We start from the raw sequence: 27,504 nt of genomic DNA on the forward strand, positions 1-27,504 counted from the left end.
CTGAGCGTTATTAATACAAATCATAAAGGTCTGAGTACATATGTACAAACGAGCTCAAGTCTATTTTGGATTGGATTTCATTGGCATCGAGGATCTCCGATTCGCGTCAAGTTCTTTCGTTCGTGCTTCTGCTTATTCGTAATTTGAAAAGAAAATCGTTTGATATCTATTATTTCTAAGACCTATTTCTATTTTTCGAGTGAATTCTTCAAGTACGATGTCAAAAGGTGACGCTCTGTTCGATTTTTATTCGGGACAGGAAACAAAGCGGCGATTCATTGACTTGCGTGAAATTATACTGTAGCGATGATATCGGTACTGTGTCCACACCGATCAGCTACGATTTCAATTGTTTTCGCGAATAATTCGGTTCCGTGTAAAATCCGGAACCGGTACGAGCATTTCGCGCAGTGTGAATCGAGAATTCCCTGTAACATTATTGAGAATATTTACGGGGTGTATTGTTTCATGTAGTTACACGTTTTCCAATTTTACTCGCTTTGAATATCAGCACAAACACCATTATCGATACAGCACAGGAAAAGCAGCGTAGCAACGGATACGCGATATACATTATACGTTGTCATAAAATATTATCAGGAAAATTTATGTCATACGCTGGCTAAGATTTGCAAATTGTTTGTCCAATCGTTTGTCCACGTATATTACACATCTCTAATTGATGTCATTTCGCAACGAAATATTACGTGTCTCTACAAACATTAAAGATCCTAGATGCGTATTACGATACACCTGAGAAAATACCAGGCAAAGTTACCGAAAATTTTGTTTAAACATGTACATAGTTTAAACAGAATACATATGTACATTAAGATTTAATATTTTCATTTTTTTTCATGCATGTAGATATTAACAATGTTTAATAATATAAATTAAATAATTAAATTGTGTTTAAATTTTCTCGTACGCGTTTCACGATATCTTTATTTTGAAGTATCGAAACCGTTTCAGTAACATATCGGTAAGCCGCAACGAAACGTCGTTGAAAATACATCCTTCCGAATAAATCACGCGATAACAAATCGCCGACAGCGTTGTAAATGCGCGCGCCGGACTGATAGAAAATTGAAACCATTACTGGCTCTGTTGGCCGGTACGTTTATACAACAGATATATAATGGAAGGCCCTATGTAAGCAACAGGGGGTAAATGTACCGATCAGAAACGTATACGGGGCGCGATGATGGTACAAATTGTATCCCCGCGATTTCCTCCAGAAGATCCGTAGAAATTATAGATAATCGATCGTCGTCGACGCCGAGATAGGAAGGCCGAGGGAAATAATATTATTTATCAATCGTCTGTTCCGTGTCGGTCAAGTCCCTTTTGCTGCGTGCACTGGCGGAGTCTCTGTGAGATAGTCTTGTACATGTATAATGCATCCCACGGGAACACGTTGCCCCCTTCGTCCTCGTCGATCGGTACATACGTAGTTGCATCCAAGAAGCCTCGTTAATGTGAACGTATGTGTGCCCCATACGGGAATATGTATTTGCTATCCGGCTGTGCAGAACATACCCTTGGAAACTTGGTGGATATTGTAATTTCATCTAATTGTAACAGTAGCTCGTGAAACTGAAACCATCAAGTAATGTTTAACGTCGTAGCTTTTAACATCGTTTCAATATGATTGGTATATCTATCATACCGATATTTTTCCAATATTTAATCGGCTTATTCTTGAAAGACGTTTTATCAGAAAATACAGGATCGCCCGGCAAACAGGACATACAGCATCGTTTTCCGTAAAATCTACACGTAGTTCTATAAATCTTTGTCGCATACGGGTATCTATACGTCCATATAGCCGTCTTTATGAATACAACTATTTGATGCGGCGTATGTATGGTTACCTGAATCGAATATACAATATATACACGTACGTGCACGGCCTGGCCCTACGTAGAGCGTACGCGCGCACTTCTCTAAACTGCTTTCGCGTTTACGAACGTCAGTTTATTCAAATTTTTACGCACGTGCATAGGCATTTATGCGGCGAATACGTAAGTAAACTAGGATGCCGGTTGCCAAGTTGAAAGATGTATCCCACGCTGGTACCAAAGGCTCGTGATGAAACTCTAAGGAGGTCACGGAGCTGCTGAATTTCCGTATCTAATTTCAAATAAATGCTCCATCGAGCTCCTGAGAGCTCGTCTTAGTTTCAAATTCAGAATTCAATTCCCCCGCAGAAAAAGGGAAACTGGACAATGTTAATGAGTCATGACGCGGAAACCACTGTTAGAGAACTGCTACTTTAAATTATAATGCACGGAAACACGCGCGCTGGATTATCAACGCAGACACGCTGCCAACTTTCGTATACTTCTAAATATCTGTGTACCTACTATGGAACCATTCGTGTAGCTATCGTACCCGTGGATAGTTTAGGACACAAATATTAATGCAACCAAGTTATAAGCTTATGGATATTGTGCTTCTTACAACGTTCTACTTCGGACTACGCGCACGTGTTAAATATAACGATAGTAAAATCCTACATTTAGAAACTCGATTCACGATTTATCATATATAGATGACATTGACTTTACACTGACTAATTTGGTTTAATTATCAATTTAAGTTCATACCTTTTCCTAGTAATTTTTAGAACTTTCTTCCTCGTGGCACAACTCGTAATTAAGAAATAATTAACCATACCGCAATTCATCTCGGATCAGTCCACAAAATGCGAACGTACGGCTGGCCAAATTTTCGATCGGCACTATGTACGCGCAGGAGAATCGTTCGAGTATTCTGTTGTACGTTAAGTCGGGTGAACTGCAGCTACACCTGCACGTATGCAAGTGCACGAACAGTACGTGCGGCGTATGTTGATGGGGTTGCGGTTTGACTCCGGTGGCTGTTGGATAGCCCGCCGTTATTATCCGTAACTCGTGTTGCGGCAGTCCCGGAACAAACGCGGCCGAAAACCTTCGTTTCCTGCGCTGCCTCTACGTCAGCTTCATTCTCTTTTCCATGGGGCCTGTCCAGCCCTGCCGGTGACCCCGGAACTGAGGATGATTCGTCACTGTCGCGAAACGGGATCAGTTATGTTATTGTTCCCTCTGACCATCCTTCCACGGCTACGTTTTATCGATTACACTCAATTATTATACATTTTATTCCTCCCTATATCGTATAATTCTTACGATTGATATCACACCTTCTTTAAATCAATCACTTAATCGAACAGTATCGTTCAAATGGAAAAAGCAACCGGAAGAATATCGAGGCGGTAAGAATGGTAAAACGGTTGTATTCTGTACGTACGCCGGACCTATTGTACTTTGGAAATGACACGATAATGTATTCTTGGAATATTTTGAAAGTTTTCGTGTTACTCAGTACACAGGGCAATGCGAAATTCTCCACCTGTATTGTATAATCCATAAAATTCTTATTTCCGGAGTTCCATCGCAGCCTGGTAAACTTTTAAATTTTCCACCGTGCAGCATGCGCAATTCAGAGTTTGGGAAGCAGCGATGTGCCTGTTTCTGTGTTCCGTTTCTACTCGCGAGATATTCAGTTTCGAAAACGGTTTCTCGCGTGTTATTTCAACGAGATCTTTTCACGTCTTTCTTTTCTACGTGTTTAAGAATCCATCCCGGAAATTCTTCATTATAACGACGAGGACGATCTCGACTACCTTGTCGGTGCCAAGAATCTACTTCATCCACGCCTCGGTCGAATTCACGCGAAAGTTGTAGGGTATAAAGTGAACGTTCATCGGGTTTGAAAAGGGCGTAGATAACACGAGCTCCGTAACGTTTCACACGTTTACCACATTTGCATTTGTCCGATCGAATTAAACCGGCCGTGAAGCGGTTTCGCGAGGCAAGATGTACCATCGAACGAAAGACTGGTGATCCGACGTGAAATATCTTAACCGCTCCAAGAGGGTCCTTGTCCCTTTTCGTCGAATTCGCGGGCAGGCTGATAAAAGGAGAGCCGGTGAAGGCGAAGGGTGCGTCGTCGAGAAAACAAGGAGGCCGGTGTTCCTGGTTGCTTTAGGGCAGGTTTTCGTATGATCGCGGAAAATCTTTGGCCCTTCAGCGAGACGAGCGGATTACCGTTTTTGGCTTTCATCGTCGTGCATAAGAGTTTCCCCTCTCGTATCGTGCCACGTCGTACGAAATATTCATTCTTGATCTCACTAAATGTGATAGGAAAAGGAACTGATATACCCCCGGCGCTTCCTTCGTAGGAAAATTCCGGAACATTTTATTAAAGAAATACTCCAGTCTGTCCGTGAGGTGGACTAAACGAGGTTACGCGAATAAAATACAGTTATTAGCGAACCGAAGAATTACGATGGTATTTGATAATATTTTACGAAAACACGCAATATCCCTCGTCTCGATGCGATGAAAATGCACGTCGTGTCTCGTCGATGGAGTTCGTTGGAATTTGTCAATTGTAATTCACGCTAACCCGAGTTCTCGGGCAGATGGCCGTGTTACGGCGCGTCCGACGATATTTAAGATATCCTTCAAGAAGCTTTATGAAATCCCAACAAAACATAGCTTGGTTGGAAAAAGGAATTTGTTTGGTTGTATGTTGTAGTCAGGTATGCCGGGAATGGTCCACAGTTCAGTGGCTGGTAGCCGACATCTCCAGAGACAAGGGAATATCGCGAGAATATTTGCGAGACCGTTTCAATCCTGGCCACGCTGTTCAAATTTTTATTTCGCGAGAGCGAGAAAGCTGTGAGGCGAGTCGGTTACGGTGCACATAAGAACGTACAATGTATTTTCACCCTATCGGCTGCAGTCCTCTCACGGTGTGTCGATATCCTCCTGTCCAAAGCCTTTGACCTCGAAATTGCCGTTCCCTTTTAAACTTCCTCGCAGCCATTTCTTTTCGACGCAGCGCCGTTCTGATTTTTCCTCGCTTTATCGCGCCGCGCCCCACCACGCCTTTTCTCCTCTCCTTGTCTCGCGATTCGATATGTACCCAGATTTTCACGATGCAACGGTGAAAAAATTGAACGCGACCAAGCACGATGTAATTGATGTGATTAATAAAGGCGTTATATAAAAAGATCTCGCAGGAGTGAACGGACTGTGTTTGCGTTGGCAAACTTTTTAAAGTCGCTTGCTACACTGGTAGCTTGCTGAACCTTAACTTTTTCTATGCTTAATAATATAACGTCCCTCTTGCCTTTTAATTGCCAGTTACACGTATCACGCAGGATTGTACAGCTAGTTTATCGCTAGTTGTCTAGTTAGATAGATTTATTTGGCAATTAAGCGATCCAGGGAGCAACGCGGATAGCAGATTAAACCAGTTGCACGGAGATGTAGCAGCTTTTATGATATATACATGTAATGCTACGTTATCGTGAAACAGTGACCGAGACTTTCGTTCTTGTTTATTCCAAGTTACTTGATTTCAATCGATCCTACTGGGTCAATCGTGTCGGTAGTAATTAGCGTTCAGCCAACGAAATTCCATTACGCGATTGGTGAATTTAGGTTTCCCTGATAGCCTGGTTTAAGAGATGAATTCGCATGGCAGTCACTTCGAATACTACCTTGGCTATCTTTCTTGCGCAATGAGCGTCATAAATCAAGTTTGCGCGATTCGGATACGCGCGATATATCAGTGACAGAATATATGAAAAAAGAAAGAAACGAGGAAAAGCAACGTCGGCGTCGGATCCGCGAAGCCATGGCAACCTACCAAAACGCGATCTTCGTGGCGAGTTTAAACGACGACACAAAATACGGTATACCGACTGCATAAGTAACGCGGTACGACGAAGATTAAAATTTATCACTGAAATTTCAATCGCCACGGTGAAAACGTACGAATCTTTCTGATTAACAGAATCGCATCAACATTTCTAATTGCGTAATGCAAATTCCTCAAAACGTTTCTTTGAAAGTATAAAAATTTGCTCCTGTATTGCGCGAAACCAAAAGTTAACCTCTCCAAATGAAAGAAAACATCGGTGCAGCTACGCGCCTACATGTGGGAAAAACAGGTGTTGTTTTAAACGAAATCAATAAAAAAAATTGAAAACATTGAGACTGAACGGGCCTTAAACCCCCGAAGTAGAGGACGAAAGGTGCCACGACGAGGACCGAAGCATGGGAATGGGACGGAGTACGGTTGGTAGAGAAGAGAGAAGGGGCGGGGGGGGGGGTGCCAGCACCAAGAGTGTACGCCAGTGTTCGGGAGAGTAGCAGTGAGAGAGGGAAGGAGAAAGCGACGGAAAAGAGGGACGAAGCAACGCGCAAGGGTAGGGAAATGTAGGTAGGGATAGCAAGATCGTGAGATAAAAGGAGAGGGAGAGGAAAGCAGAAGCTGGAGGAAAAGAGAAAAGGACAACATAGAAGAATAGAATGCCTGTAGCGATGTGTTTAAGCGAGTTCGAGTGGTTTTGAACATCCGATAGAAATTTTAAATTGGAAGTGTTACTTTAATTTCAAAAATTTTTAGAATGTTCAAGATACTATATAATATAAATACTCTGTTAAAAATAATGAATTATTTAAAAACCGTAAAGATTTTCGGAATATTCGAATGTTTCGATGATAACTTTAATCCTAACCTTTGTTAATAATAAACGTGTATAATGGACATAATCCATTAGGCTATGTTCGCACTATCGACAATTTGTCGAGCGACAATGTAGGCGGATTGACGCGACTGCAGAACGACTGTTTTGTTATCAAAATCGAAGGAAGAAATCGAACTTTCAATCGATGCGAGCGAAAGCGACAAAACTGTAGCGCGACAGTGGTGTTCTCTAGTGTGCGCGCATAGCTTAGAACTATTATAACGATAGTGTCTTTTCAACAAAAAGAATAATAAGCTACTTCGTGTATAAAGCTTGAAAAATTATCGGTTTTCGGAGACGTTCGAGTGTTTTAAATTCCCGTAGATCGACGATCCCGTTGGAGAGACTTAAACTCGACTAGTGCTCGAAGCGATTCGAACATTCGTACTAGTAAATTGCTCGAAAACTTGCGACATAGAGAATATCGAATGGCCATCGCTAGGTTCGGATGGGGTTTGCGAGGGGAAGGCGGTTGACGAGGGTTGGGAAAGCCGAAGCGTGGCTCCTCCGGGTGGGGGTAGTCGGTACCTCGAACGACTCCATGGGTCTCCAGTTCGCCCTGCCACGCTCAGTCCGACCCGGACGTTCGAGGGAGACGCGTCCTGTCTTCCGTAGTACGTACGCGTCATATCGGTACGCACGTTGTCGCCGTTGATAGCGTAACACACAGAGCTAGTCTCGATCTGTCGTAAATAACACACAGGACAGGATCATCGGTTGGAGGCAATACTCGATCGTACGATTTACGGATACAAGAGAGGGAGATAGAGAGAAAGGGAGGGAGAGAGAGAGAGAGAGAGAGAGAGGGAGAGTGGTGTTATATACTGGCTACTCTCGGACTGTGGGACTGGTACGGTGACCGCGTCGCACGAGGTTCGCAAAGAAGGGTGAGAGGGAAGGAGGGAGAGAGAGAGAGTGAGGATTCAGGAGAGCGGGGAGAAGAGGGAGAGAACGCGAAGAAAAAGCTCTCTCTCGCTCTTTCTCTCTCTCTATCTCGACTGCCTCGCCGGCTTTCCACGGCCACGAATCGATAACACGCGACCGTCGCCGCGTCGGTCGTTCCTCTCTCTCGACCTCTTCTCGACGCTCGCTACACTCGTGCACGACCACTCGCCGCGACGATTTTTCCCATCGAATAAGCGTTTAACTCGTGTCCTTTCTCAATCGTCGTTGTCGTCGTCGTCGTTGTTGTTGTTGTTTGTCGTTCTATCGCTTTTCCCCATACTACACCACTGAGACGAAAGAATTTGCGAAGAGCTGTGTGCGGTCGTGTTGCGCCACTTTTGACGGTCGCGTGCCGCGTAACGTGATCGATACGATCGATGCGAGCAGTCGACGACAAAACGGAGCGGCGCGAGATCGAGAGTCGAAGCGATACTCTAGCGGCAGGTCGAGGAAACCCGCCAAAATATCAGCAACGATCTGGCTTGTTTGGACTACGATTTCCAGTCGTCAACAAGGAATAAGAAAACACGTCAAAAAGTGATTCGTGTTCGACAGTGCGCGGGGTAAACGGAGGTAAAAGGCAAACGAGAGCGAAAGGAACGTTGTTGATCGGCCGCCGTACGCTCACAGTGTTTTGTTTATTCGTGGAAGAGAATCGGTCACTGGATTCCCATTGTGCGTATCTCTGTGTGCCACGTGACGATCAACGTTTGTTTATTTTGGTGCTTTTTGTCGCCGTTTACCTTGTTTGGCTATTCTACCCTGGGCCTTCTATACCAGATTCATTTCTACTCCCTGGAATCATCAACAAGGTTATCTTGCTCGCGGATGTTCGTCGATATCGCGCGTGCCGATCCTCGAAAAGTAAGTAAACACTTTCTCCGTTGTTTTCTTGTTTTGGTAAACACGACTCGTTAAAGCCATCGCGGGCTTTCTCCACTAATCCCGGCTTGAACTTTGCACCGAAATTATTGTACTTGTAAATTACCCGGTTGGCGTACGACCAAATGGTCGATGCTGCTAATTTAACTGTACGTTTTCATTAGTACGCGAGCCAGGCTCGTTAATTCGAGAATCGCAGCCTCTCCAGCTCCCGATAATTCGCACGGCGCTCGTGTAAACTAGGAACACGACCATTGACATCTTCGCTACTCGTACGAGAGGTGTCGTCTCGTTCGAGCTAATTCACTCTACTTACGGCTTGAATTGTTTTAAGCTCGATTCACCGAACGATTGACCGTATTCGCGCGTGTAAATTCCATTTGATTAGGGTCGGTATTACGAAGTTACGTTAGGTTAGGCTTACTTACGAATCAGAGCCACAGTCGAAGAGATCGACCGCCAGTGGTAATTGTTGGGCGAGATATCGTAGTTTTTATGGAGGTATTTTTATCGCGCACTTTGCCGTCTAAACGCGTCGACAAAGCCCGTGACAGAGCGCCGCCGGCGACTTTGTAGATCGTTCACACGGCGAGATGTTTTGTTCCGCAGCCGAGGAATTAATCGATCGTAAAGAGGCTAATGTGAACGATACGCCGGCCAGCCGTGCACGGAGAACATTCGACAAAGGAAAGCGATATATCATGCGGGCGCATTCTCTATTCTCTTCTGTTCTCCCTTATCGTCTCGCAAAAGACGCGTCCTTTTCTCCCGTAACATTAAATAAGAATGCTGTGATATTAATCTATTAAACCATAAACTTTTACAATTATAGGATTGGAATTTAATAAAGGCAAATCAATTTTAGTAAGACTGATTTAATTTTAGTTCTGGCATGAACGAATATTATCTATTTCTAATAGAAATGATTCACTAATAAAAAAAAAAAAACATCGTTCATTACTTCAATTTACAAGTAAAGAGATTATTATATCCGGAAGACGAATGAAAAAGATGCAATTGACTTATTTTGCTCGGCAAAATCGGCTCGGTTGTAGCGTGAGAGTAGAATATTCCAGGATTTATATATATTATATAGAATAAACTAGCAGGCTATGTTCCACGTATTCCATCTTGAATGCAATTTTTAAGATGGGAGGATTGCATCTGAGAAACAAATGCAATCAGTCTGCTTTGACTGAACGTCTTTCAAGGGGACCTCGAACGGTCTCCGCGGATCTGAGAGTGAGTTAAACGGCGCATTGATCGAGATACCACTATCGTAGATTAACATTTCTCGAAAGAGAGGCGATTGCGTCACATGAGAGCCACGCTTAGAGTCTAGGTGGAATTGAAAAATCGATTTCGGGCAGGGCGTTAATAAAAGATTGGACGTCGAACGTTAGGCGGACAAAATATAGGGTAGAGAATCTGTAATTTCGTTCTTCGTGGGATTCTCGAGTTCTCCGACGTCTCATTAGATTTTATCGCAGCGGGGTTCTACGGCTATAGTCGAGTACCGGATACTTGAGACTTTATTCCTGGCCATAGTCGAGTCACTGAAAGTTACATACTTCTGAAAAGTCCCGCCAGATTCTATTGCCTTCGAGGAGAACGCGACAAACTCTCGACCGTAGCAACATTACTATAAAATGCGCGAACTCTTCTGGATTACGTTCGAATTTAAGCTCACTCGATTAACGCGATATTTACAATCTTGGAATAACGTTCGAGTCGTTAGGCGACTAGTATCATTGTCGCAAAGATTCCTTACTTTAACAATTAAAGATTTTTAGTGGCTAGACACGATCGGTTTAATCTTATATGAGATTAGTCCAGACAAAAATTCCGAATACGATAGTATTTTTTATAACAATGTTGAAATTTGAAACATACGTTACCATCTACATATGAGCATTTCGATATTCCAAAGAATATATTATGGAGTAAAGCTATATTAATATCTTTTACCGTACAATAAAGTACCTATTGTTGAAAATATCATAAATTTTCATTAATAATGAAATCTTCATGAAAAATCCTCTTTTATACAGAAAAATATTTTATTCCGTGCACTGCATGAATCTCAGAAAATAATGCTCTTATCGCGAAAGCGGGCTAAAAGAGAACGGTATGTTTAACGCCGTGTTTTCTCAACACACGTGTCTTTTTTCCAAAGATTATAGTGAAAATAGTTTGACAATAGTCCTTCAGTTCCTACGAGATACCAAAATACTTTCTACGAGTGTACCGATTACATCACGTTGCTCACAACGAATCAGAGAAACGTTTCGTAATCGTCTTCGTTTCAGAGCAAGACATATTTCAAGCAATGGATTTAGGGATTTGGGTGTCGTGGCTATTTTTTTCTTGTCGTTGAAAATGATGCGTGGCTGCAGTTGATCGGACGACACAGGGTCTCTTTTCGTCGGGGACGCAGCCGATGAGGTTACGGTGTATTTATTTTTAGTCAAGGCTGAAGAAGGAGACAACGAAGAGACGGAACTTTGCCTTATTGTTGGATTCTGTCAAGTTTGTTCGCAACTACGCACTGAGATATATAAAGTTTCCTGCACGGCACAGCTCTCACGGTGTACTTTAGCGCGCTTAGCACGGTAAGACAATATTGACTTGGTCGTGTCTCCCCAGAAAAGCTAGCAACTTTATTTTCAAGGGTTTCCGTTATCGGTGAAATCGCTGAATTAACCACTCGCACGATATCGTTTCTCCTCCTGTTTTCGAACAGATCGACCAACCGTTCTTTCATTCCGATATTCTTTTTTTTTTCTCTCTACGTTCTCATGGAACGTTCACCTATTCTTTTCCAACACTACACACACAAGAAATCGATCGGCTCCCATGACCTCTTATAATCTGTTCATCGGTACGTTTTTAACAAGCAACGCAGGTAAACTTCTCGCGCTTCGCTTCGCTGTTCTTATTGCTTCCGCGGTCTTAATAACAAGAACGGAAACTTATTTCGAGCCAAAGACGAAAAGTAAGCTGCTCGTGTTCTTTGCTGGCGAAGAATTTGTCCCGCTTTTCGAAGCATGCATTCACCGGACACGAAAATTATATCCTTACACGATAGCGTTGTAACGAAAGTTTCCCCGAGTAGGTTCTATAGCTTTTCCTCATTTTGCTGTGCACTTGAATTATCCTGAAAGAAAACTATAAAGTCAGCACAATTTTTCGTCTCGCTAGAATTTTACAAGTCACTCTTTGTTTTGTACATGGTTTTAAAAATTATAGTGGTGTAAGTCAAGATTTCCAGAAATTTGAATGTAGTCGTTACGTGTTACAACTTTCACAGGTGTCATCCCTTTAGTTTCATAATAATTAATTAAGTAGCAACTTTATTACGCACAACGTTTAGAAAACATGTTATTAGAAATGCTAAATGTTATTAGAAAAAATATAATGTTTTTTTTATGATAATAGATATAAAACGCTATTGTATGGAAACAGAATATGACTTACACCATTTCATCATGACAGTTGTGTCCCATTATAGTGCTAATGAAATTTCAAAATGTTTTATATGACTCATATAATGTGAACATGAAAGCTTTTTAAGATGGGTCTCCAAACACTTTTGTGCGCCAATGTATTTATCTGTTAACATGTTCCTAAAATAACTTAAAATAAAACACTGATATAAAACGCACAGGTTATCTATCGATAACGCGTTATCTATCGATCGAAGTAGAGAAACGCACGTGTCGGCGTTTATGGCTTTTACGATTGTTTTTATCTTTGGATACATGGTTGGCGTCATTCGGATTAGCATATTTACCAGCCATGGTATAATTGACCAGGCCCTTTCCCTCGTGATAAATATCGAAGGGACAGGGTCCCCCAACCGGTTTTCCCGAAAAGAAGCTCAGTGAACTTGTCCCATACGGTTACGGGACAAGGCGAGCGTACACGTACGCTTATTTAAATACCAAATAGAGCATTCCCCGCGAGTCTCGTGGCCTGTGATTTTCATGGCGGACGGCGGCGTTGCAACGAGGGTCCGTCCTGGCGTGTCCTGAAGGGAGCGAAGCAAAGGAGAGGCAGGGGTTAGCCGGTGCGCCCTCAAACGAGGCATAAAATCGGAGATGAGTCTGTCGTCGCGAAACGAGTTGCCCTGCCGAGAGAGAAAAAGGGTCGCAAAACAGTTTCGAAGGGTGGCCGGGTATTAATCAATCCAAAAGAATCGCGCTCCTCCGCGAGATCCCGCATACCGCATGCCGCCATTCGTTTCGACGTACTCGCACCTACATCCATCCAAGCGTAACATGCAAGCATTACGTGCAACTGTTACGCGTTGAATATAAAAGAACACACGAGAGCACCAAAAAGAGCGCTCAACCCTTCGAAATTTATATTCTCTCGCGTATGACCTGACCACTGTCCCGATTGAATCTCCACCCCGCCACGGGGAAAATAACAATCGACGATATTTCCAAACGCGATGCGCAATGTTGCGCGTAAAGTTCAAGTATGTTTTACCGCGCGACGGCCGAGTACGAATTTTCGCATGAATTTTGGCTCGTTAAGCGATTCCCGTGATGATTGGAAATGGAAAAATTTGGAACGCGGTTGGAAGGCACAAAGGTTTTCAAATGATTGAAAGCAACAACGACACGTCCGTCTTATACCGGGGATAAAATCGTTTCCGTGTTTTCGTGTCGTTTTGGCCGAAAAATGTAGCTTCACCGCGAAAAACGACGGTGAAAAATCAATCCAGTTTCGTTCCCATAGAAGTTTCTGAAACTGGTGGAATCGCGCGGCGGTGGCCGTTTCGCGATAACGGGAGGGCATGATCGGCACACGTGCCTTTTGCATACGTGTGTATATCTGGAAGAGCAGGTGGAATAGAGTGGAGAGGAGTGGAGAGGAGCGGAGCGGAGAGGAGCGGAGAGGAGCGGAGAGGAGCGGAGAGAAGCGGAGAGGAACAACGAGGAACAGCTCGCATGCTACGACGCGTACGTGAAACTTCGCTTCTCGTTTCTTTTTGTTTTCTCCCCGTGCGCCAATTCGAGTGCCGCCCACTGCGAAACGAGCTACGGGACGGCGATAACAATGGGGTTGTTTTTACGAGCATCGTCGACGATCGGTCTCCGTCGCACCCGTTGTTGGTCATTGGAATCTCCGGCTCGGCCGGCGCTCGGACCCTCGACACACGAATTAATAACCGTTCCAAACCGCTCCGCCGCCGCTTTGGAATTAAAATATCCTTGCCGTGGTTGGTACGAGCGACAAATCCACAGAGGGCGGCGACGAACAGAGGAAAACGGGAGGGCTGCTCTGGTCGACGCGACAGTTTGGCTGTCGAGGGGGGTGGTAGCGCGGATTGTCCGCAAGAATTAATCACTCGTCCAATCTGCGCGAAATCACGCCGTGTAATCACCTCGCGAGGTTTGTTATTAGCGGTCCGCGGCGCGTAAAGTACGAACATGCGGTCGTCGCCGCGTCCAAGCCCGTACACTACTATTTTAAAAGCTGCCGGAAATGGAAGACTATCGAAATATTGCGATGCTTGTATCACTCGGTATAGTTTTTTGTTTTTCGTTTTCATCGCGAATCTTCCATTCCTCGTATTGAGTTCTCGCACACACGTTACCAATTTTTCCTATTTTGGATCATAACGGCAAAAATATCGTCGGAACCGCATCTGTTATTTCGTAGAAAAATACGTTCGCAATGTTGGCGATGTAATCGATGCTTGTTTGTCTTGAAAAACGTATTCACCAACGAGACTTCGCCGCTTCGTAAATCTAGAGCTGGATGAAATATTAGGAGTAAATCACGCGTGTTGATTGCATCTGAATCCTGCAATTACTCTGTGCTTCGATTGCTAACTTGACCGTGCGCGATGCGTTAATCGATGAAAGTTTCAGTTGGATTTTCGTGGTACACGTTGTCTAGCGAATGTTTCATTCTTCCTGTAGATTTGAAATTTCGACGTCAATTTCAAGACAGAAATTATAGTAGAAAACGGAATGGTAGGGGATATGGGAGCCAGTTCTAATTTAAAGAGAAACACGCGTATAAGTTGGATCTAGTCAAAAGCGTCTCGGCACGGAGGAGTATAGGAGAGGAAATAGCTGCAATGGAAGGAAGCGAGAAGGAGAATAAAAGGGAAAAAGGAAGCCGGACTAAGATAGATAAGACCTCGTTATGGATTCCGGCAGCGTGCGCTGCAGGACGTCCTCATTGCTCGAAGTGTCCTGCAAGATACGAAATAATGTCGGTGTGCATCCTGAGACACAACGATAACTTATCCCGTCTACGCCCCGTAGAATTTCTCCTATCTGCCTCTCTCGAACCTTTCCCCTATCTCTGCTTCCGCGACCTCACCTCATACTTCCAATCTGCAATGGTCGCGACAAGCCTCTCTTGCTCTTTTCCTCCATCTCCCTCCATTCTGTCTCTCCCCCCTTTTTTTTCTTTTTCTTTTTTGTATTCAGCCTTACGAACAGTGTTCTTCAGCTTCGATCCACATCGTGGTCCCTGAATCTATATCGTGACCTCCGCCACGTATGGAGACTCGCATTTGGCCGGTCGTAGTTGAAATAGGTTTAGTTTCGAAATTTCCCCGGGAAGAAACAAGAATTCTCATTAACAGTTTCGTTTCTGAAAGTTTTCGAATTAAGCAAGGCTGTTCTTTCGCGATCGTTTCGGAACGTATTTTTCCCTTTTATACATAATTACTCACTTCCATTTAGTAGGCCATTCGCAACTGCGCTCATTGGAATTTTCTAATCTTCTCGCGATGGCTGCTTCAACGAACATTTACACTTGTACAAAAGTGTACCAGTTATCCAGAAAGCTGTTACCTGAAGCGGCAGACGAAATGGTTCACTTAATTAACAGCTTGTCTCCTGATAACGTAGCGTAGGAAGTGTTCTTTGACAGTGCGCTTTGGGTAGACGACTAATTACAGGGCCGAGAAATAGTAGACGATTTAATTTATCCATTCCAGTGACTTCGTTTAATTATCTTACGCAATAATGTCCCCTTCTAAGGAGGTATTCGAATACGTAGTAAGTCAAGTCATACTTGCGCATCACGAACGAGAATGTGGTAGGGAACATTTTGTTCAAGATGGTTGTTAAAAAGTTTCTCTTTCGCAAGGAAATTCCATCTCCCATAAAATGAATCGAATTAACTTAAATATGATACTTGGTAACAAAAATCTGCTACTTTTGTTTGTAGTTTAAAAATATCGATATCTAGAAACTTTAACTAGGTATTACGCTGCATTATTGTGAATAAAGTATTATTTGTTGCGTTGAAGAGGAATCATCGGTAACCGCTGATTTTTCAGAGTTCACGATTTCATCGAAGTTAGAGAAAGTTCTACGCTATTATCATATCGATCATTTAGGTATTTATACTGCTTGAATGGCACTGAAATGTAAATGTCACTTGAAGTGGAATTTATAGAAGAAACTAGGTTAAATGAAAATCGGAATAAATATACATTTCAAGGTGTCACCGAATTATCAGAATTGACGGCGTTCAGGCCACGTTCCTTTGGAATAAATATCTCAACAGTTTGCATGCATCGCAATATCGAATGATACCTCTGATGAAGCTAGCTGCAAACGGATGCTCGGTTTAGAGTTGAAATGGCAAAAGTCAAGCGTGTCGCTCGTTTCATCGGCAGTTTGGTAACGTTTTCTCGGTTTCCTGCCACCGGATGCACCGACATCGCGTGTTCTCGGTACAATGGTTCCCCGAAGAATTTCTTCGCAGTGTATTGCAGTTTGGAAAGTAGGTTCTCGTAGTGCATAGATATGGGAGAGAAATCGCTCGGCTGCATTTCTCCGGGATGTCAGAAGCAAGTTCCCGGCACGGGTTTGCTACGTCGCAGGTCACTTCGAAACTTTCCTCTCCCGAACGCTTGCCATGCTTATGTCACGAAAGAAGGTGGCTAGGTTAGAAACAAGTAAGAAAAAAGAAGGGGCGAGGGCAAGGTTGAAAAAAAAAGCGGGTTAAAACGGAAGACGGCGTTGAAGGGACGCGGCGCAACGCTCGGCAGCAGCAGCAGCTCGACTCGCGCCGATGAAAAATTCACCTCGACGATAACTCGAGCGTTGCATTTTTCATAGAGCCGCGGAACTTTCTTATCCATTGCTTATATCCGGTGTAGTTTTCCACCCAAACCAACAACCACGCGTCTCCAGAGGCTGATAAAGGTTCATGCAACCATTTGTTGTTCCACTTGCGTTTACACCTTTTTCCCCGATCATACGCTTCTAATTCTTCCTTTGCATCTCCTATCTTACCATCTTTACCAGGGCTTGCAGAATGTGAAAAAGACTGTTTTCCGATGACATCGTTTTGGAAGTTATTTCCATTAGATTCTTAAGCCATTAGACGCCAATGTGAAAATAAGTCGCATCATTCGTTATTCATTGCACGAGCAGAAAATAATCCTGTTCTTAAAGAAAGAGAGAAAATTAAAACTAATTATCAATCCAGCAGTGCGGTATCGTGCTGCGATCCCGCGAACTTTAGGAATTATTCGTCAGGTGTCCCAAATCCGTCCGTTTATGCAAACTTGGGTCGAACGTGTCCCGCGACTTCCGTGTATAATTAGGTTTCATTAAAACAAGACTTTCTTTGATATCCGCGACGTACAGCTACTTTGAGAGAACTTAAGTGACTCGAACAGATGAGGGGGAGCGGGGAAGGGGGGGGGAGAACGAGCGTTCTATAAGTAAGTTGAGTAAAGTCAAATCCGACCGTGAGAACGTCGATAGGATTTGCTCTGGTGACTGTAATGGAAACCGTATCGTTTTCTTCGCCGTTTGCATATGCAAATGCCCGACGAAACATCTGCTAATTTCTTTCGATAATTCGCGCGGATGATTGATCGTGAATGGTGGCCAGGTGCGCATTTATAGTGGAACAGGATTAAAGAAAATGAGGCAGAAAAGGCAAATGGAAATTGAAGTACGCGTGGTCGACCGGTCTCGCTAAAAATTCATACCGACTTTTTCATTGATATGCTAACACACGTAGATACGCAAACACACGTAGATACGCATGTACATGCATCCTTATTTACATATCGTTGGCATCGAACCGAAAGTCGATAGTTACGTATTTACTAGTCGCAAATTAACCGAACGAACTTGGCATCCGAACAGTTGCATTGCATTCATATTATGCGAGCTTTCACGGCGAAACTTTGGTTCGATGACATTTCGTCCTGCTGTCTTACCGAAACAAGTACGTCGTGATTACTATTTTTATCAGAGACTAGCAAATTCCAGACTTTACGTAGATATTCATTCAGTTTGATTTTTACTCGTCCATTGATTACTAACTATATTTTCTCGGTTACGTACTAATAAATTTAAATCAATTGATATTTTCATTCCAGAAGGTTCTAAAATTATTTCGTACCGAATTATAAAGCAAACGTATGAAATTCTAAATTCTGCTCGTCACCAACGAACTGAATCGGCCGGTCTTTCAATGTGATATCGCGTTTAACATAGTCTATAGGCGCAGTCAGAAATAGACTAGCCAGCTCAGATTCGTTCGCGCGAGACGTCCTCTCGATGACAGTTCGACACGTTCCATCCGGCTGGCCTATTTTCCTTCCAATTTTGCATTGGTCACGCTATACCGACGATAAAAGCGTTACGTACGAACGGTCGTCGACGTTGATTATGTACTCGATGCGACCGTGAACCAAGCTTGTTTTCCATAACGCTTAGTTACCATAAGTTTCTTAGCTCGCTGTCAAATTACCGAGGAGATGGCAAAAAGTTGATGCCATCTACCGAACAAGTGTTCCAGGGACAAATTTAGTGCATGTAATCGAGACGATTATGCGCGGACGTTCAGACATGGAAATTCCGAGAAGAAAATGGTTGGCATAGTGTTCTTTGGATAATTTTACAGATTCATGAAATACGAAGATTTATGTGAGAAAATAGAGTCGAAAGTATTTTTATCTTCCTTAAACCCGGGGATAGCGGAAATAAAACGATGTTAAGGAAAATGGAGAAATCCAAGAAACAAAGCAGACGCATCGAAGATTCGTAGGAAGGATATTTACAGTGGTTCATGGCGGTACGATTAACTCTTAGGGAAAGTAGATCGAGCCGTTTCTGCGATTAAATATGCATGATTTGAGGTGAATATAAAATACCGGGGAGGATTCGACGTAGGGTGCACGCCGGTACATCCCCGGCATCTGTGCTCGAGGATTTAAGGACGAAGGATTCGTGGGTCCCGGGGGCGAACGGTGGAAGCACGAGAAACCAGAGGTTAAAAGAGGAGAAGCGAGTAGAGGAAAGGAAAGTGGACGAGAAGAGGTGAGGGGAAGTGCAAGGTTGTTTGCCTTCCAAGACTGAAGGGGCTCCGCTTGCTTATGAAGTCTGATCGCGTAAGATGCTTCCCCAGCTCCTGGAACCTCCTTGATCCTCAGATCGTTCTCATTCTCGTTCTGCCTTTCATTCTAGTTTTCTTCTCTTCGTTTCTCTTCGCTTTTCTTCTTTACCTCTGGCTCACCTTGTTCGAACGCAAAGGGAGCTTCGGTGTTATCTGTGTACGTACCTTATTCCTGGTTATCCAATATCTGTTAGACGTATAACGAACCAGGCCAAGGGAAACGGTCTCAAAACGCGGCTACTGCAGTCGCGAAAGTTAATCTTATTAATTGAGAGTCGGATTCTTCGGTGAGTTCTTGAACACGGGTTTGATGCTTTAAATTGGATCCTTTAATTTCTTTCGCGCCCCCCACCCCCTTCCCCCGCCATCCCGCGCGACGTCGCCGCGAACATTCGTTTTCTGTGCTTAATATCGTTGCTGTACTCCCTTTCTTCTTTCCTGATCGTGAATGTAAATATCATCAATCGTTTCGACGAGATTCGATAAAAAATACAAGAACGTCGAAATCGTAGTTCGTGGAACAGTCGATATTTCCCATTTACGTTGTCATTTACCGCGTCACTTTGATGCATATTTCACGGAAATTGTACGTTAAGAACGGGATCGACGATATCAATATTCGAGCGCTCTATCGCGGATTTTACTACTATATGAAGCCAGCCGAATTACGACAATTTAATAATGCAGCATGTCTAGTTATTCATTCGATAGAAAATAATCCGTTGGGCTGTAGGAATAATTACTGTAACGTTAGTGTAACAGTATTATCGTTGGACAGCGCGCAATATTAATCATCAAGGGTACTGTAGGCTGATGTACGTTATTACGTTTACATGACCATAGAAAGTGGTATATACCCACGGCATCATTAACGTGGCATGTTAATACACTAATAACACTTTCCTAACAAAACTGTATCAGGGGAGTCTAATTCGCAATTTTCGTCCCGCGAATGAGATCCTTTAGTCTCTCTCGAACGCGTTAATCAGAGCTGATCGATTCTTTCGTTTATTATCACCGGGTATTAAACGAAAGTGTAATTATAAATGGCGTGTAAATTGTTTCGAACGAACTCTAATCGATCTTCCTATGTAAATTGATTTTAGGATAAATTCACGGTCGATTTTGCGCTGACAGTCGAGAAAAGAAGCAAAACCAAAAGAGCAGGGAATGCGAAACCACCGAAAACTCTCGATCGTTCATCCACCTCATTAAGGATAGGCCCTTGTGCGGGGGCGTTCACCTAATTTAAATATTCCCCCGGTATTGGCCTCCCGAGAGTTTTCTAATTTAACCACGGCGCCCCCTATCGGTTCTTCCCTCCTTCTCGCCACGTTCCGCGACTCGTTAAAGTCTATTAAGCGAAGGAGAAAACGCGTAGTCGAAAAAGGGCTAGATGGGCGTGAAAGGATGAAACACCGTTGACTCAAAGTGGAAGTAGCTCGGCGCCTAGGTGAGAGAGGCAAGCGATGCAATAGCTGCCTTCTCGCTGGCGTCTCCAGAAAATTTTGTGGGCCACGTATGCTTCCCGCGTCGTCCTTTCGTGAAATTTTCCACCTCGAAGGATTCGATTCTATCGCACGTGTTTGGCCGTGCGAATTTTAACGCGCCAACAATTTCTCATTCGCTCAAGGTTCGGAAGAACTTGCATTTCACCTCACAGGATTCCTTTAGCTCGCTTTTGTTCTGCCGCTTTCTTTGTGGTTGTGACTTGTTCATCCAATCGGTTCATTCATAATCCTTTAGAACGTGACACGAAACACTCGAGACATGAATTTCACAGTGTTTGCAAAGCTTATCCGTTCTAACGTTCCAAAGATATAATATAACCGACTCGGTGAATCAGCTCTGTTTTTCCTCTCGATCGTAGAAAGCGAATTATCACGTGTTAGAAGATTCTGCATTGAACGAGGAAATTGGTCCGTTGTACAGAGAAGTTGTGCCTTAAATCGAGATTTCCTCGAAGTCTCTTTTGACATAAATCATCGTTGGATAGACGGTTTTGGTATTAGCTAGTCTCGATTAATACTAATGAACCCGGGTCGCGAAACAACATTTATAGGTTCATAAACGGGCTTGATCGTTATTGATATTCCTCCCTTACAGCCATCAATTAACATCGTGGCTGGTGCGTCGAGGGCGGTTTTACGAATTTGGAAGGGGTATTTCTGGTTGGGTGGCAGCTCGTTACGCCGGGCTCTCTCTCCCTTCCTTTCTCTCCCTTTCTCTTGTCCGGTGGACGAATAACCGCACTCATACACGCGTACAATGTTGGTGGACGTACAAAATACCGCGTACAAGGCGCGGAAACGCTGCAAGAGGAAGGAAGCAGATTCCATTTGCGGCTAAATGACTGATGCGCCCGCGTGTTGCGCGTCACGTTATGACTCTGGACGTGCGATGATATATCGCTGTAACCATCGCGCGCGCACACACACACCGACTCCCGTTTCTGTGTACCTTGCACAAACACTCGTTAACGGTCATGAGAAAGATGTACGTCTGCGCGTAGTTATGTGCGGTCTACGTATGATACGCGCGCATTGCCTTCCTTCTCTGTGGTCACTATCCTAAATGGAACATCCTATTTCGGTGCTTTTAACCGTACCAGTCTTTCGAAGATTTCCTACCAGCCGGCGGGCAATCTTTCCCTCTTTCGAACCGCGTTGGACGTGATTGATGAATCGGAGAAAAGAGACGGCGAATCGCGAAATAGTTGGCGACGCGGGAATAGAAACATATGGTTCGAGTCGTTCGGTCGACAAATTAACGTCGTGGAAGCTTTCTTTCTCGTTTCTCCGGGGCTTAGTTCAGAAATATCTCGCGCAATCAAAGTAACACGTCGAACGTACACAATGGCGTGTACCGATGCTCGAGCGTTCGTGGCTCAATCACGAGTAGAAACTCAATAGCCGTAAGTGCAGAGGCTCGGACACAAACGGACCGAGTTCGTATTACAGCGTGATATCGCTAATTATATATTAGCTTGGTCACCGCGTTACCGGTCGATAACGCAGTGCCCCCGATTTTGTAGTTACGGCACTGGCAGAGGTTGGTGTACATATTCCGGTGCTGACTGACCCTGCCGGTCCTGGCCGGAAGGGTCGCTATAGCGGTTCTGTGTATATACTTGTAAGAGGCGCGTAATTTGACTATCGGCCTCGGTGGCGGCGGCGCATCACCGCGAGATTACTCCATTATACCTCCATAGACAATGGAAACCGCTTACGTGCCCGTAAATGGCTTCGTCTACCGCGAGCCAGTCCCTTCCGTTGCTTGCCTCCCTTTAAATCTCTCCATCCACTCTCGGCTTCGGCGTCTTCCTCGCGCCACCGTTTTCACCCTCTTGGCCTTCTCTCATTCCGGCACTCCTCTCTCGTTCTCCTTATTAAACCTCCACCCCCGCATCCCAGCCCGTCTTTAAACGGCTCCGATGTTGCGCACCGCTGCGGAATCAATTTTCGGCTGGTTAGATTCGCGTCACGATTTCGAATTGATAATTGCGACGGTAAGAAGGAAGGGAACGATCGAGGGAAATAGCGAGTAAGTAACGCGTTTCCCGTCTGTCGGACAGCTTTCATTTCCTGTCTCTCTCGCTTTATCTACGATCCAAGGTCAATTTTAGCGTCACAGCTTGTCAAAAGATAGCGTTGTTTTCTTCAAAAGCGAAATTTTTCTCTGTGTATGTAGCCTTATTAATTTCATTTAATCGGACGAACGGTCTTCGACATAAATCTTGATGATATACGTCGTAAAAGATTAAGAGGTTGACCTAAAAATTGATTTTTCACCAGCGAGATATCGATTCACCGACCTAGTTAGGGAGTGCCTCGTTAAAGACGTCGTTCCCGGTCGTTTAACCACCCTGACGACGTTACGACATCGTCACGTGCTCATGAGACGCGTTCAAACACATCCTAGCAGGGTCGCTAAGGTTTATTTACTTACAGAGAGAAGATGTAGAGCAGGAGAGAGTAGGGAAGGGAAGGATCAGCGATAAACCGAGGAGGAGGAGTGGCTGTAATCACGGCGGGGTGCGCGAACGACGTATCGGTGCGTTCTTTGTTAGGGATGATTTATACTGGATATTCGATTCATTTACAAACCGCTTTGCGCAAATTGATTCGGCCAGGCTCGTTACCCGCCACAGATTTTGCATCTTCGTCACAACCAGGGATGGAGGCGCACGAAAGCGATTTATTGCGTGCCAGGCGAAACGATCGATTCATTGTTTTAACATTTAGATAATGTTTGCGCTTCGGCAGTGCCGCCTTTGTTGCGTGTTCGATGTGGAAAGAAAAATTGCGGATTAGGTGATAAATATTGTTCTTGCTTTTTGCGCGTGTAATTATTTACATGCCTGTGATTAACCGATCGCGATTCGGATAATCGAGTTGCTAGAACATGTGTATAAATAAGTGGAAATAACTTTTTCGAGAAACTTCTCTCGCTCGGCTTTCAACTTTCGAGGGTAATGCAAGTCCTTTAGTCCTAAGATAATGCTTGAGAAAATAGTTGCATCGTTATAATCTTTCTGACAACACTGTCAGAATTTGAGATCTGATAAGACATAAGGATCCTAGTTTAAGAACTATAGAGACTACAAAAATTACTTGTACATTATTGTATTTATTACAACGTTTATGTCAATACTAATTAAATAGTTTTACGTATATAAAATTTCCTATTATTTAATTATACTTTCATACGAGTATAAAAATTTAGTACTATGAAAATAAAGTATAATATGTATTTAATTAAAAAACGCTTTGCTGGAAAACGAGGGTATATGCAAATAGTATTTCTTGTAGGCGCTGTATACTTAATCCACTGTTTTTAAATTTAAGTATCCTACAGTCTGCCCTAATCGATTACGGTATTCATTTTGAAGAGCATAAAGTGCCGAGATTTAATCATACGAGGTTACTAAATATTCCCAGATTTCCTCCAATGTATCTTTACGCCTATTTATTCCTTTCGTCTTGGTAAAGTATAGCGACGAAAATCTCGATATCAGCATTAGCAAGATACGGCACTGGGTAGCTGCAATAGCTGCACCGGTCGTCCCGGTCCTCCTGGACGCCCTCTCTCCTGTCGCCTGCATGGCTAGCATCCCTCTGGAATATTAATATGACGCGAAATATTATAAGCCGCGACAGTCGACGCCACGGGAATACTAAATATTATCCTGCAGGACCCGACGGTGACTTGATGCTCCTGTTGGCGCTTACATTTTGCTCTTGGCAGCAACCTGCATACTATTCCCATGCACGAAACATGGTGATAAACTGCCCTGGTTTACGTATCACTATTTCTCCATTATATATGAAAAGAACTTCTACTCACGACTCGATCACAAGTACTAAGAAACGTGTCGTTTCGAATAATCACACGCATTGCACGTAATTTAGTTAGTTCAAGACTGTCACTGGTTCGCGCGAGGCAAGTATCTGTTAGAGGTTAAATCGCGCGAAACCCTCGAACGAAATAACGGGCAAATGCCTTTTTTTCTCCGTCGATGTGTCATTCTGTCTGTCCTTTTATACGAAGCATCCGGTGGAGAAGATATTCCTTCCGACGGCAATCGAAGAGATACATATACAAGTCAGAGAAAAGTTTACGACATACGAAGTATCGGACGTACCCCCGGAGAAAAATAAAGAGATTACGATCGGAACGTGGTTTTGTTATCGATCGACTCGAGAGATGGTAAATGATATGGTTGTTCCACGCGTGGATGACAGGATAGACACGTAAGGCAGGTCCGGGTGTTTAGCAGGACATTTATTGGATAGCGGTTGGTGGCGGCGTGCACGTCCGTTAACAGGTCGTTTTCTTTAATGGCCAGATAAACCGACGGACCGTCGACCGTTATTTCAGCTGAATTACTAGCGCTGACCGTAAAGAAAAGAAGAAAAACTCGCGCGTCTTGCCTGGCTAGCCGCGCTATAGATTTTTTCCCGCGTGCGCGTAATTAACTCTCCACTCGAGGTCGGACGAGGTAGGAAGCAGCGTGTTAGAAAACACTTTTAGAAAACGCGCGAGGATATGTGTAACGGCAAGGAGGAATTTACTATACCTAGACGAGGAAAAACATTTCGTTGGTGCTTTTAATGGTTATTACGAGACGGGAGCGCGTAAGCACGTAGAATTTTAGAGTGGTCGTAAAAGTAATAAAAAATAAGAGAAACTCGCGAGAGAAAGAGAGGGGAGGTTAAGATACACCCTATACATTTTACGTTATTCTACGGAAATAAATCGCGAAGCGTTGTGGTAGCAAATAGCGTTTAAATTCAAATTACCGAAAAAGGAATGGAGAGGAGTTTGCTTCCGGCTGATTTTAATATACGGCACTTAATGTACGTTCATCGCGGTTCCTTCCAGACACGGGAGGATCACGATGGTGAACGACCGACTAAAATTATGCAGACAGGTCAGTCGCTGACGCTGATCTTATTACTTTATCGTTCGCAGTCTACGTCAATACGCTTTATATATTTTACCGCACGTAGCACCAGAGATGGCTGCTGAAGCTTCTCTAACATTTTTAATTCAATGCGGCCGCTCGTGGATTATTATGCATAATACAGTAACTTGGCCACGAATATAGAGCGTCAGCCTGCTTTCCTCTTCTCGGCCGTCTATCCATTCCGCTTCGTCTCTTTATCTTGAAATTTTCGTTGAAAAAACGATAATCCGTTACGGTGTCGTAAGAAGACTACAAAGGGTGAATCGTTAAAAACCTCCAAGCCGCGGAGTGGAGCGTTCAACGTTCTCTTCTTCTTCCTTTTTTTTTTTTTTTTTCTGGGACGACACTCGGGGTTGTTTACGACATTCTCGTCCACTACTCGTTGCAATGTTTAAAGACTAGACGCTCGCCTGTGTACGAATACTTTATTAAGAGTATTTTCTAGCGTGAGTTAACAATGCGCGTTCGCTTAAGATCATAGACATTTTACTCAAAGAAAGATTTCTTACTGAAAGAAGTGTTTCCTATTTATCGAATGAAATTCGTACTAACCACTTTTTCGGCTGGAACAGAATATCTATAACGAGAATTATTTAATTCGATCGGATGGGTAGACATCTCTTGGCTCGATTAAGTAACTGAGAAGAAAGTTTCGCAAGAAGATCCAAGCTTCCAACAGCTCGACGAAGAAGAGGAATATTTTTCTCCGGCACAACACGTAATTTGTGGTGGCTATAAATCCAGGACGTTGCACGGGGGGCGCGGATGAAAGTTTCCTTCGATTTTTGGCAGAAGGAGGGTCTATGGACTGGGATGGAGGAGCCAGGGCAGGGGAATAGATGGCGGAGAGACAGCGTCCTCCGGAGGATGCAGAGAAATCGCCTGACGCTCGGTAATTTATGCTTTGACCTCGTTCTTGTCGTTCGACGGGGTGCGCGCATGTTGTTACGGAAAGATGGTGCGAGATAAAAAGTCAAAAATACACGGTGATACGGGGCTCTTTTCTATCTGTCCGAACTTTGCTTCCTCCGCGAGAAAAGTTGGCTGTTTCTGCTGGAATTTATCAAGCTCGCTGCTACACCCTTAACAGTCTCGGTGGAATCAGTGGGAAATAAACGCTGGAAAACAATGGTCGATGCTGGATAGCGCGTTCTTAACTGTCAAGATGTGTGCGATGGTGAGGATAGTCGGGGACGGCTAGAGGTGTGCAGCAGGGCTCCAGATGCGCGACTCTACTCGAGCCAACAAAATGCTCGAAAAGTTTGCTGGCGCGGCGAGAGGACACGAGCGAACGTGAGAAGCCAGAGCGGAAAAGGAAAGTGATGATGCGCGCCGGCAACACCATGGCGGAGGAGTAGAAGAAGCTGGTGTCGCTTACGAGAGGCAGCTAGGGACGAAAACAGTGTTATTAAAAAGCGGCGAAGAGGGAAGCGACGGTGCGGCCGGGTGGAAATTCTGGCGGTGGTGCAGAATCGACGGAAACGTTGCGGAAGCTCGAAGTAGAGTTACTCCGAGAAAAGAAGAGGTAAGGGAGCAAAGGTGGGAGGCAAAAGACCGGTCGTTAGGTAGCGCCGTCGTAAAATTAATTACGCCTCGAAACTGTCTTAATTAAAAATGTGTCCGCCGTCCGTCAGCCTCGCTCCCCTTCCAATGTACTCACTCTCTCTCTCTCTCCCCCCCCCTCTCTCTCTCTCTCTCTCCCTCTCTCTCTTACCACCTTTATAACCTCCGTCACCTGCCTCAGCTTCTGCCTTCGTATATTCAGCAACTGGCTCGTTCTCCTTTCCATCAGGAACGAGATTCTCTTCTCTTCTCTTCTCCCTCTCCCTCTCTCTCTCTCCTTCTCTCCATTTTACCTTCTATCTTCTCCGCCTCTTCAGTTCCTCCCTCTCAGCTCCTCGATTCTCCTCCTTCTCTCTAGACCGTCTTTCGCTTCGTCTTTCTCCCCGACACCCTTATTACCTACTCGGTCGCGAGCATAACGGCACCGCTATGAATATTATGTCATTATGCAATCTCGCGGTGCATGCAATGGCTCCATGCAAGCTGCAGCCTATAGCGGCGTGCATGCGTCACATGTACGTGCGATACACTTGCAACCACAGCGGTGGTTCAGAGCTCGCACCTTGTGACTCGATTTCGACGGAACGTACGAGAGATTTGATTGTTTCTACGAGGCGTAAAGGTTACGAAAATATTACACCATTTGTCACTCCCTCTA

General features: G+C 44.1%; 1 protein-coding gene across 1 annotated transcript in view; it reads left to right on the forward strand.

Moving 5' to 3' along the window:
* Positions 1-7,158: 7,158 nt before the first annotated feature.
* Positions 7,159-27,504, forward strand: part of LOC117161352 (uncharacterized) — a 257,777-nt gene continuing 237,431 nt past the window's right edge. The window contains exon 1 of the mRNA XM_033342808.2: positions 7,159-8,395. The gene's annotated coding sequence lies outside the window, so the exon portion shown is untranslated. The remainder of the gene's footprint in view (positions 8,396-27,504) is intronic.

This window comes from Bombus vancouverensis, chromosome 18 (assembly GCF_051014615.1).
Source record: "Bombus vancouverensis nearcticus chromosome 18, iyBomVanc1_principal, whole genome shotgun sequence".
Classification (NCBI taxonomy): Eukaryota; Metazoa; Arthropoda; class Insecta; order Hymenoptera; family Apidae; genus Bombus; species Bombus vancouverensis.